The following is an 11,235-nucleotide window of genomic DNA, read 5'->3' on the forward strand; positions in this document are numbered from 1 at the left end:
ATCTGCCGTGGCACGAGGTTTTGTTGTCATAAAAAAGGGGAAAACCTATTCTTGTATTTTGAGACTGGCAAATGAGGTCCTTGATGTTTGCTGCGTGTTGTTCTCTAATCCACGTGTTCCTCTTTCCGTATCGGGAAGTAGTTCTCTCTCTCCACGTTGTTTTTTCTGCACGTGCGTCGGAGCCTCGGCGGCGCCGGCCCAGGAACACATCATCTGGGGAAAGCCCTGGGCAGGGATTATTTACGCGACTTAGATATGCTTCGTCAGCGAGTCGTCTTCTGCAGGGACAAAGCCCTGGACAACGAGTGAGGCAAAGCGCCGGGGAGATATCAATTCGCATTCGACTCCGAGATGCTGGCTCAGTGAGTCACCGGCTGAGACGAAGCTCTGGGAACGTGGACCAGCGGATACGAGAGGGGAGACGAGAGAGGAGAAGGGAGTTCGATGGGTGCGGAGTGCCAAGGCGTGTTGCATGGTCGTATGACCCGGGCACGTTACCTGGTGGATCATCTAACGACCTTTGCTGAGCCCTACGTGAGCCGCATCCTCTCGCGTGTTTCAGATCGCGTTATTGACCGCCGTGTTCGTTGATGACCGCCGTGAGTCCAGCACCACGTGTCGCAGCAGTTTGGCAACACACGGGGAGGGGAGGCCCCGGGGTAAGTCCCATCGTGTGGGGCCCCCCACGGACGCCTTCAAACTAAACCGGAAGTCTTCCATCTGACACCGTGACGTCGAAGCGCGCCCCTCCCCCAAGCGCGGGGCCCAGGGCGCTCGCCCCGATTCGCCGTAACGTAGGGACGGCTCTGGCGACACGCACACGCATGTATATTATATAATTGCATATGATGGCAGCAGCAGCAGCAGATGGCCAGGAGCTCGATGGCAATGTCGAGGTCTGCTGGCCATGACGAGAGGGCTTCAGCAGAGCGAGAGAGTTCGTGTGGCTTTACTCCTCCTGCTGCTCCTCCTCCTCCGTGTAATGGGCACAGGCTATAGTGGGCTTACTTGTGCTGTCCACAGTTTTGGTTGCATAGCCACAATTGCACTTAATTCTAGAGTTGAAGCTTTCGTGACTGCAAGGATTCGGACTCTTAGGTTTTTTCGGTAAAGTCACGTAGGTAAAAATTACAATTAAAAGTTAATAAAAGTAATAATGGAAATAAAATAAAATAATAAATCAAGACGTTTCGGAGGCAACACAAGTCTCCGTCATCAGGTGGGACCGTCACAGCAAAAAATTACTTGATGCAGTCATTTTAGCTGTGACGGTCCCACCTGATGACGGAGACTTGTGTTGCCTCCGAAACGTCGTGATTTATTATTTTATTTTCATTATTACTTTTATTAACTTTTAATTTTATTTTTTACCTACGTGACTTTACCTAAAAAACCTAAGAGTACAATTGCACTGCTTCGGCTTGTCTGTTAAAGTCTTTCTATTAACTCTATGGGTCTCTATGTATCTCTTTGAGTCTGTATGTGTATATATATTCGAGTACTGTATCTCTCTATCTATCTGGGGGTCTATATGGGTCTATAAGTACAGTATATGTATGTGTCTCCATTATCACGTGGCCTCAAGGTGCACATAGCCTGGCACAAGCGTCGTGGTGACGTCACTGCCACTTAGTGGCGACTGGCGGTTGTTGTTGATGTATATATGTTTTTAAATTATGCATCTCTATGGCTCTCAATGTATCTCAATGGGTCTCTCTATGTACTTGTATGAGTATCTATGTATCTCTGTGTACATGGATTTCCTATACGGTCCACAGTTTGGGTCGGATTTCCCCATCGCACAAGCGTGGCGTGTCGTTGATGTCCCGTTCACCTCGTGCCTCGCAGCGAGAAGCACCTGGGTTCGATTCCAGACTCGGGCGCCTCTCCACGTCGGCTGTTGTATCTTCGCCCCCTGCTCTGCATCGGTTTCATCTGAGTTCTCGGGCGTGTTCCCAGAGCTAAGAACAACCCCAATGCTGACAATGACACCGCAAGTTCCTCAATTGGGATTACAAAGCAGCAGCAGCAGCAGCAGCAACAACATCGTTCCCCCTACAGCAAAACAAAGCTGGCAGGACCCTCCTGAAGCAGAGTCTTGTGACTCCGTGAGGCTTCCATGGATGAACTAGCCTCACAATAAATATCGCTGGGACATGGCGCTGATGCAAGGTGAAGGCGCAGCCCCTGCAATTGCTCGCTCACGCCACCGCTAGCAGAAGGGAGCTCCGATTTGCTGAACCTCCAGAGAGCTTCTCTCTCTCAGCACGAGGCGGTATTGTTAGAATCCGTTTCCGCGCTGGTCCACCCCTTTTTGAAGAGGGAACCGAATGATGTGCAGTGTAAAATATTGTAAATATTTAGTCTTCTCATTTGATGCGTATGGAGGGGAGGGGGGGCGGGGAGGGGGGGCTGGGAGGGGGAGCTGGGGGGGGCTAGGAGGGGGGGCTGGGGTGGGGCTGGGGTGGGGCTGGGGTGGGGCTGGGAGGGGGGGCTGTTGGGGGCTGGGGTGGGGCTGGGAGGGGGGGGCTGGGAGGGGGGGGCTGGGGTGGGGCTGGGAGGGGGGGGCTGGGAGGGGGGGCTGGGGTGGGGCTGGGAGGGGGGGCTGGGAGGGGGGGGGGGCTGGGAGGGGGGGGCTGGACGCACTGCGCGTGTCGTCACCACCCGTGGCACTGCGCTGCGGGTCCCTTCGCCCCGCCCCGGAGTGCGGCGCTGCAAAATCCCTGAGCAGACCTCGGGCTGCGGCCGCCTTATCGGGACCGCGCCCTCGTCACACGTGGGCCGTGGTTTCCTCCGTTGACAACCAAAAAACGGCCCGAAAAACGCAGAACTCCGTCGGCTGAGCGTGTTCGCTGCGTCTTGGTGGCAGTCCCTCACAAGACGTCACTCGCAATGTGAATGTCGCAGTGGGGGTTTACTCGCAAACGCGCAACCGGTGTGCTGAAGCAGTAACGAGCTGGCACGTTTTGTTTACGTGACAAACCCTACCGGTTGGCTGTGTCGGGCGGTGGCGGGTGTTCACGACGCGTTCATGTTCACGCGATCTGACGCAACCCCCCCCCCCCCCCCCCCTGTACTATGGAGAGTATTGGTCGCTAAAGCCCGATCACTACTCCGTGTTAAACTGCTCTGGACGCGTTCGCTAAACTCGGGGCCCGGGGTTTAGTGATCACCGCATGGATCTGCGTGCTGTGTGCGGGGCTCAAAGTAACGACATCTGGTGATTTTAACGCGACGGCTTTCGCGACCAGTATTATGATTTAACCTTCATTGTGAATATTTGTGGTGACGCCGCCTTTGCTGCTGCTGCTGTCCCTACGTTGGCAGCGGTGCACATGCACAGCGGACACAACGGAATAGTTACAACATCGATGACGTTTCGCGTAATGGGCCTACTTCGTAGCACATAAACTGTGCGCTATGGACAAGAGCCATTGCTCGGCACAGCCAGCCCACGTGGAATGAGTGCGATGAAGAAGACCCATTGCCTGAAACGTCGCCTATTTTCAGATTTTTTTTCTCGTTTAAGGCCGCAGTGCTGTTGAAGAACACGACCGTGTTGTACTTATTATGTTTTACTGTTTGGAACTTTACGTGAGTTAAAACCGGCCGCAGTGATTAAAGGCGTATCCGTGATTTGGAGATCCAACCCAGCGCTCAAAGCACCGTTTGCGAACAAGTGACCGCGGCATTTCGTTCGGGTTCTCTGTTGGGCAAATCCCTTGGATCATTGCGGCCAATGTTGCTGCGTGGCGAGTCCCGAATAGCCACGCGAATTTCGACTCAAGATTCGTTCATCGGGGGTCGTCTCCGTGAGAGTTACCGTGGCCTTGCGCGAGGAACGGGCGGACGGACAGACAGGCAGGCAGTCGGAAAATCACGAACGCGACCCACCTTGGCGGGAAGGCATTGACATATTTCACCTGGGGCAGGTGAAGGAATTAAACAATGTGGTTTGCGTAAGAGACTATTTTAAAATGATGTGTACAATGTATCAGCTGCACGAGCACAATGGCCCCGAGCATGCGGTAGCTTGACCCCGTGGTGTCGGGCGGCAACAAAGCCACGAGCAGACGACTAATGGCCTCCTCCACTCGACTCAAACTCCGCTCCGCGTTCGTCGATCGCAAATCCCCGGGCAAAGGGGGGGGGCACACGAACCCCCAAAGCGACCAGCAACAAGCGGCACTCTGTTGTTGTTGTTGAAGTTGTTCTTTGTGGCCAAAGATGAGGTCCCTCATGGTACCACAATGGCTGTGAGCATCGGCCGCTCGCTGTCCACCGTGCACTGTGTGTGTGTGTGAGTAATAGCTCGCGTTACTTTTTGTGGAGAGACACGCATGGGTAACGAGGTGTGTGCTGGTCGAGGTGTTATTCACCTCGTTATTCACGTTCTCCGCGATGACGGCCCTTGGTGATTAGTTTTGCTGCTAGGGCGCCATGGTGGCTAGGAGATGTTAACTCCCTCGCCTGGTGTACAGGACGTCGTGGGTTCGATCCCGACTCTGACGCCTGCTGCTGTATATTTGGAGTTTGCGTGCCTCTCACCCTGCTATCAATGTCCACGTGATGATGATAAGCCACTTCGTTCAGCTTTCCTTTGTGATAGCCAGAGAGCAACACAGCTCAGTGGGACGGTACCTGGTCAAATAAAGCATACAGTTTACAGTTTAATCGTTTTCAATTATACTAGTTGGGTCTTTCGGTAAATACACAGCAGGCGTTTTCAATGAGGTCGTCAGCTCACGTGGAGGAACGAGACAGCACCGTGACGGATGATGTCGGCTCGGGGAGCCCGTCATCCAGCAGTGGATAGATGATGGCCCGTGATGAATAGGCTCGCAGCAGTTTGTATCCGACCGTTCTGCGCAGTCGTTGGAATGTCGAGCCTTGGCGGAAGCGATTGCCAGTAATTTAGTGGAAGTAGTATTTTTCTTCAAATAACCTCGAGTTAATGAATAATGGTGCAGAGGATTGGCTTTACTGCGCTGTAAACACAACAGTGGACACAAGGGGGAAAGACCGTGGAGGTATCGAGCTGTGGTGTCGTGAGATAACTCGGGGTAGAGCACACGTAGCCAACCAGACTCTGACACGAGCCCCAACTCAACCACACCGGGCAGCCGGCCCCGAATCGCGGTGACCCCTGGGGGGGGGGGGGGGTTCTGTGGCACTGCTGATGCACCACATCGGCCGGGAAGTAATGATTCATTTGCGAATCGGCGATGGCGAAAGCCACGGTAGGCCATAGAGTATTGAGCTCTGTGGTGGTAGGATAACACAAGGCGAGAAGACACTTAGACAACCAGACTCTGACACGAACGCTAGCAGTAGCCCTAACCACACCGGCCAAACGGCCCCTAATCCTAACGACTCTATCCCAACGTGTCCCGTATAATATTAGCCCTGGCTCTAACCACCGTTGTTTTTTGATCCACGCATCGTTGCGTTAGGCTGAGACCCTCAAAACTGAATTTTGAAGATCACATTGATTATATTGGTAAAAAGACAAAAATAAAAATTGGTTTTCTGTATCGACACAAGCACTGCTTCCACCCTATGTTCCGTTTGGAATTGATAAAAGCTACCATACTGCCTGTACTTGATTACTGTGACATCGTGTATAAATCAGCCCCAAGTACTGTACTAAAGAAGCTTGACTCAATGTATCACTCGGCCTTAAGATTTGCATTGAACTGCCCATATATGACTCAACACTGTGATCTCTACATTGGTTCAAACTTAACATCTCTCAATGTTCGACGACTTGTGCATCAGATCTTATGTATTCATGATGTACTTACAAAGAAATCCGCAGATTACCTGCTGGATCTCCTCTCTGTTTCAAAGAACAAATTTGACCTAAGGTCTTCGCTCATTTACCAGATTCACATTCCCTATTGCCGTACAAATACTGGAGGAAGGGCCTTTGCTATTGATGCCCCCAGGTTCTGGAATGCTATTGCCAATAAACTGCAACTTGAATTACTACCTATGAGATCTTCACTCAAAACTGCTCTAGAGGAGTTGTACACCCTTAGCTGCCACTGCAATTCAGTGGCCTAAAATACAATGTTTCGCTCCGGATGATCGCTGCAAAGTATGATCTGTGTTTTGATTTAGTGTGCTGATCTTAAAGGTGCATTGCAAAATGTTGATACTCCGACTGATGCTCCTGCTGTTGTGGAGTGACTCATGCAGCCAGCTATGGCTGCAGAGTTTGGTAGTACATATTGTTTTCGTCGTTTATTGTGAAAATTCGGTCACAGTTCCTATGATCACTGTTTCATTGCTTTTCTGGATTTATTTTGGTGATTTTCGAAAAGTTTTTCGGTTTGGCCATGTTTGTTTGTTGTAGTACAGAGTTAGACTGAAGGCCTTAATCTAAGTTGTCTTGTAGTTGTTGTTTGACTTGCATCCCACTGGGATTTTTGTACACAGTGTTGGTGTACGGTGCTTTTTCTGCAATATTTTGCTGTCTTTTCTTGGATTTTCTGTTTGCACATAGTCACATAGTCACTTTAAGACATTTTCTTGTTCATGTTTTTGTTTTTTGTTTGTTGCGGTTGCACCCGATTCAAGAGCCGAATGGCTCACAGGGCTATACCTAATAAGTGAACTTGAACTTGAACCTCGCCCGGTTTCATTGGAGGGGGGGGGGGCGGCGGGGGGGGGGCAGTGGGCGAGACCTGGATTCGAACCCAGGATCTCAGCGCCTTTGATCTCTCAGCAAAACCGGCGACATCGAAATACCTGAAACTCGGTCCAAGGTTGCGTGCGAGCAGTCACGAATCACCGCCAGAGGAGTGGGCGTCCTTATCGCTGTCTCTCGCGTTATCTTGCAAATCTCGGGCGACTAATTGCGACCGCTTTAAGTGAGTAAGGAGGTCACACGCGTCAATGGTCAATGCACGTCTTCGACTTTGCTCCCTCACTCACCTTGACCTCGTAAAGCCCGGCTGGGTGGAGCTGGTGCGAGGGTGGCGAGTCGGAGCGACGTGGAGCGAAAGCCAAGCGAGGTGGCACAGTGGGGAGCGCAGGTGGTGCATCTGCCAGACATCTGGGTCAGTCAACCCATGGTACCGGCTGGGTCTGTTCCGTGACCTCCTGCCAGCGGGCCTTCGCGCACTTCATTAGGCCTCAAGAGTGCACCTAGCCTGGCACAAGCGCCGTGAGTTGACGGTCACCGCCACTTAGTGGTGAAGGGCGGTTGTTGTTGTTGTTGTGTGGCGATGGGAAGGCTGGTGTAGGGGGATGGTCTACCCTGCTGTTGTGTGCTGGGGGGTAAAGTAGAGACGTGCCAGGCTATCAGTGGCACGGAGGAGGAAGTGGGCGGTACGGTCATTAACATTTGTGGCCAGGTCGCTGCTGAAAAATAAGTTAATTCCACGGTGGGCTTTACCTGGTAAGACCAAACACATGTTTAATTTGCTTAAGTGGTTTGCTCAGCTTTCATAGACTTTGCACTCCGATCGTGTTTGTGGACTATTTGTTGTTGTAACTTTCTGACCCGCCCCTACTGTACATCTGAGAAAAAGAGCTTTATAGCTCATCGGATTCCTGCAGTATAAATGCATATTCTGATTCTGAATAATGATTAAACAGAAGTGGCACCGTAAGTAGCCAACCGCGCGAATCACAGGTGCAGGGGAAGTACGACGAAATACGAAAATCAGTTCTAAAAAAAATAGTTTTCTAGATTTCAAAGCGCATAAATCCAGTGGCTTCCTAACATCGGAAGGAAGAGCGTTCCAGACGGCCGCAGAAGCGCATCCAAAAGCGCGATACCCAGTCAGCATTTGTTCGATGTCCAGCCAAAAGCCGCCGCTGCTGCTGCTGCTGCTGCAAGGATGACCGGCTGGAGCTCGCGTGATGATTGATGGTTTCAGATCACCGAGGCTCAGGTGATGGTGGTTTATGCTCCTTGACGAGATCGGCGAGGTGAACAGCTGTCTCACCTTGAGTCAAGGTCATAGCCATGGAGTCAACATTGGGGGGGACCAAATATTCCAGGGTGTCTGGGGGTCTCAACCCAAAAAAATATCTAAATTTGAAAACTAATTTCCTGCCTAAAATATAAAAAAAATTAACTAACACATGGGATGGACTTTTCATTTATTTTTTACAATAATGTCTAATATTGTATTGTATTACCTTGCTCTGTTTTTACTTTTTTTTACCATTTCTTGTTTCATTGTATGCAGTGGCAGAGATTAGGGATTAATAAAGTACAACCATAACCACAATCATATGAACAGAAATCTACGCGTTGATTTATATGAAGACAAGTCCAGATATTGTGGCCAAGGTTTAGCAAATTGTTTTTTTTATTTACACAGCATAGCAAAAAATAGTTTCATAGCAATATATTGAGGGGACATTTTGAGCATATTTTTATATTTTAATATTTAATATTGGGGGGGATGTGTCCCCTCCACTATATTACGGCCTTGCCTTGAGTACCGACAACAGCTGACGAACGAAGTCACCAAGGAGTGCCCTTGCCAACAACAACAACAACCGGCAGCATTTGTGAATAGCGAGCCCTTACTCTGCAGACGGTCAAAACCATTCCAGAAGTTGCCCGCTTAAACAAACACAACTTGATAGCGTTAGTCCGCAGAATCAATAGGCCGTTGGGCGAACCCACGTGTTTATTTAGTTCAGCTTACATTTTGCCTTTGCCCGTAATGTCCTGCAGCAACATGAAATGCGTTCGTAGCGTGCAATCAATCAAGTTGACTCGTTGAGTCGCAGCGCTCCGTCCACCTGGCCAGATTTGTTTCGAGAGGACAATGTTCGCTCGACTTGCCGATGCCCAGTGTAACAACAGCAACAATGATGATGGTGATGATGATCACAGCGCTGTGGTGAACAGTGTCCCGAATCTCAACACTCATTGTCACGTTGTGCCACAAAGTTCGTGTTCGTGAGAGGTTTTATTTGGGGGGGGGGTTGGCTTCGTGTGGCAGCAATCGGGACACCTCCCACTCACGCAAGGCGGAGGGGTGATGCTCAGGTGGCAACTCGGCACTGCCACCTTGTGGCCGCACCTGCCAGCCCCCCGCCTACAGCACCTGGCAAGCCCCTGGTGCAGCTCGCCTACGGTCGCGTTGCCACCCGTCCAGGTTTCATCCGGACTGGCGGAATTTTATAATTTGGCTGGCGCGGACTCTGCAGCCCTCGCACTTCCTGGCGTGCAGGGGGGGGCAGCGGAGGGGGGGGGGTCATCCAGGTGAGGGGCGGGGGAGGGGGTGAAGGGGGCAGCGAAGGGGGGGTCATCCAGCCTGGATGACCCCCCCTCCGCTGCCCCCTCACCTCACCTGGATCATCCAGGTGAGGTGAGGGGCGAGATGTCAATTACCTCGCCTGGTACGCAGGAGGTTGTGGGTTCAATGCCGACCCTGAACGCCTGCTATATATATGTGTGTGTGTAGTTTGCACGTGATCCCCGTGGTCGCGTCGATGTGTCTCCGGGTCCTCCGGTTTTTGCCTCCACATTGAGAATCAACATCACGCGTCTTAAAGTGTTCGGCTGCTACAAATTCCCACGTGATGAGCCACTTCGTTGAGATAGCGTTCGTGATGGCCGGATCGCTTCTGATAAAAGAGCTGCATAGCTCAGTGGGGCCTTACCTGGTAAGATAAAAATAGTTTAGTTTGTTTTAGTTAATCTTCCGTGCTGTCAGCATCCATCGCAACTCGCTGCGTTGTCAGTAAGCCCTTAAGATCACTCTCTGGCAGCGGAGTGTGACAGTCCAGAATGTCGCGCGCGCTGTCTCAGGCGTGGTGCCGCATGGCTCCCTCCCTCTCTCTCTCTCCGCTGCGTTGTGGTAGGGTCCTCGCTCAGTGTTTTTCGGCACAGTGTCCAACGTTTCGCTCCACGTGCTGGGAGCTTCCTCTGCACCCCTTCCACTTGAATCAACTCCGCGTGCACACGAAGCAACCCACCTCCTTCACCTCCCATGCGGTCCTCTCTCAAAGCCTCACCACCTCTTCTCTATCGCCCATTCCCTTCCTCTTCCCTCACCCCCACTCTGTCCCGTCCCTCCCCTGCTGCCCTTTCCGTGACCCCCCCCCCCCCCCACGTGTGCCCTCTGTTAAAGGTCACTCGTTTCTCGGCCCTTGCACTGCCCCTGCCACCCAAATCACGGTAGGGTAAGAGGCGAAAACTCCTCCGCCACGTGGTCAAGCCCGAAGGCACGTGAGAGATTACATGGGTTGCATCTCCTTCACTGCAGCAAGGGCCCTTGTCCATCTCACTGCGAGATCTCAACTCGCCACGAGCGCCCTTGGTTTGCAATGGGCGAAGCTGCTCCTGCCTGGGTTTGCGGCGGTCGTTCCGCACGGCTCTCCGTCGCGTTGCTGCTGTTGTTGTTGTTTCCGCGGTGCTTTATTCGGTACGGTGTCCGACGTTTCGGGGCAGAACGTGAGCCGCTCAATTCAGTTCTGGCTGAAGAAGCTACCGACGCGTGGAGCTGAAACGTCGGATATCACGCTTTTGCGACGCAACCCTGATCACGCGCGCGGGCGAGAGTGGCAGATGATTGCACGTTCAAGTGCCAACTTGCTGTGTTTTAACCACACGGCACTCCACTCGTTGTTGTGAGCGTCGTTCCTCCGCCCTCCGCTATTGTTGGAGGGCGACTGCCTCCAACTGCCCAGTAGTATCCTTCACGAGCCTCCACCACAGAGGCCGATCTTGACACCGCTAGTACCAGTCATCGGCAAGTCCACTCAGCTCCACGTCCTCCTGTACCGCATCACTCCATCTCGTCTCTAGCCCGTGTCGCGCCTGTTTAGCCCCCTCGATCCGGCCGAACAAAAGCTGTTTAGGCATGCGGTGACTGGGCATGCGGGCTACATGGCCCAGTCAACGCAGCCTTGCCTGCCGAAGGAGCTCACCGATGGGACTGTGTCCAGATCTTTCAAGGATTTGTGAGCTCCTCACACAATCCAGCCTGGTTAAACCCAGGATGGATCGTAGACAGGCCAGCCTAATTGTTTCTGGCGAAGATGTTCCATTAGGGGGTTCCACGTTTCGCAAGCATAGAGAAGGGAGGGAATGACTGTAGCCGAGAAGACCTGAAGCTTTGTGCGGAGTGACAGACCAGGTAGATTCGACGGTGACCACCACCATCACCACCATCGCCACCATCACCACCATCGCCACCATCGCTACCATGGCCATCACAGTTCAAGCTTGATGAACAATGAGGCCTATCTGAACAGAAT

This window comes from Lethenteron reissneri, chromosome 12 (assembly GCF_015708825.2).
Source record: "Lethenteron reissneri isolate LAM-NWPU_2019-01 chromosome 12, ASM1570882v1, whole genome shotgun sequence".
Classification (NCBI taxonomy): Eukaryota; Metazoa; Chordata; class Hyperoartia; order Petromyzontiformes; family Petromyzontidae; genus Lethenteron; species Lethenteron reissneri.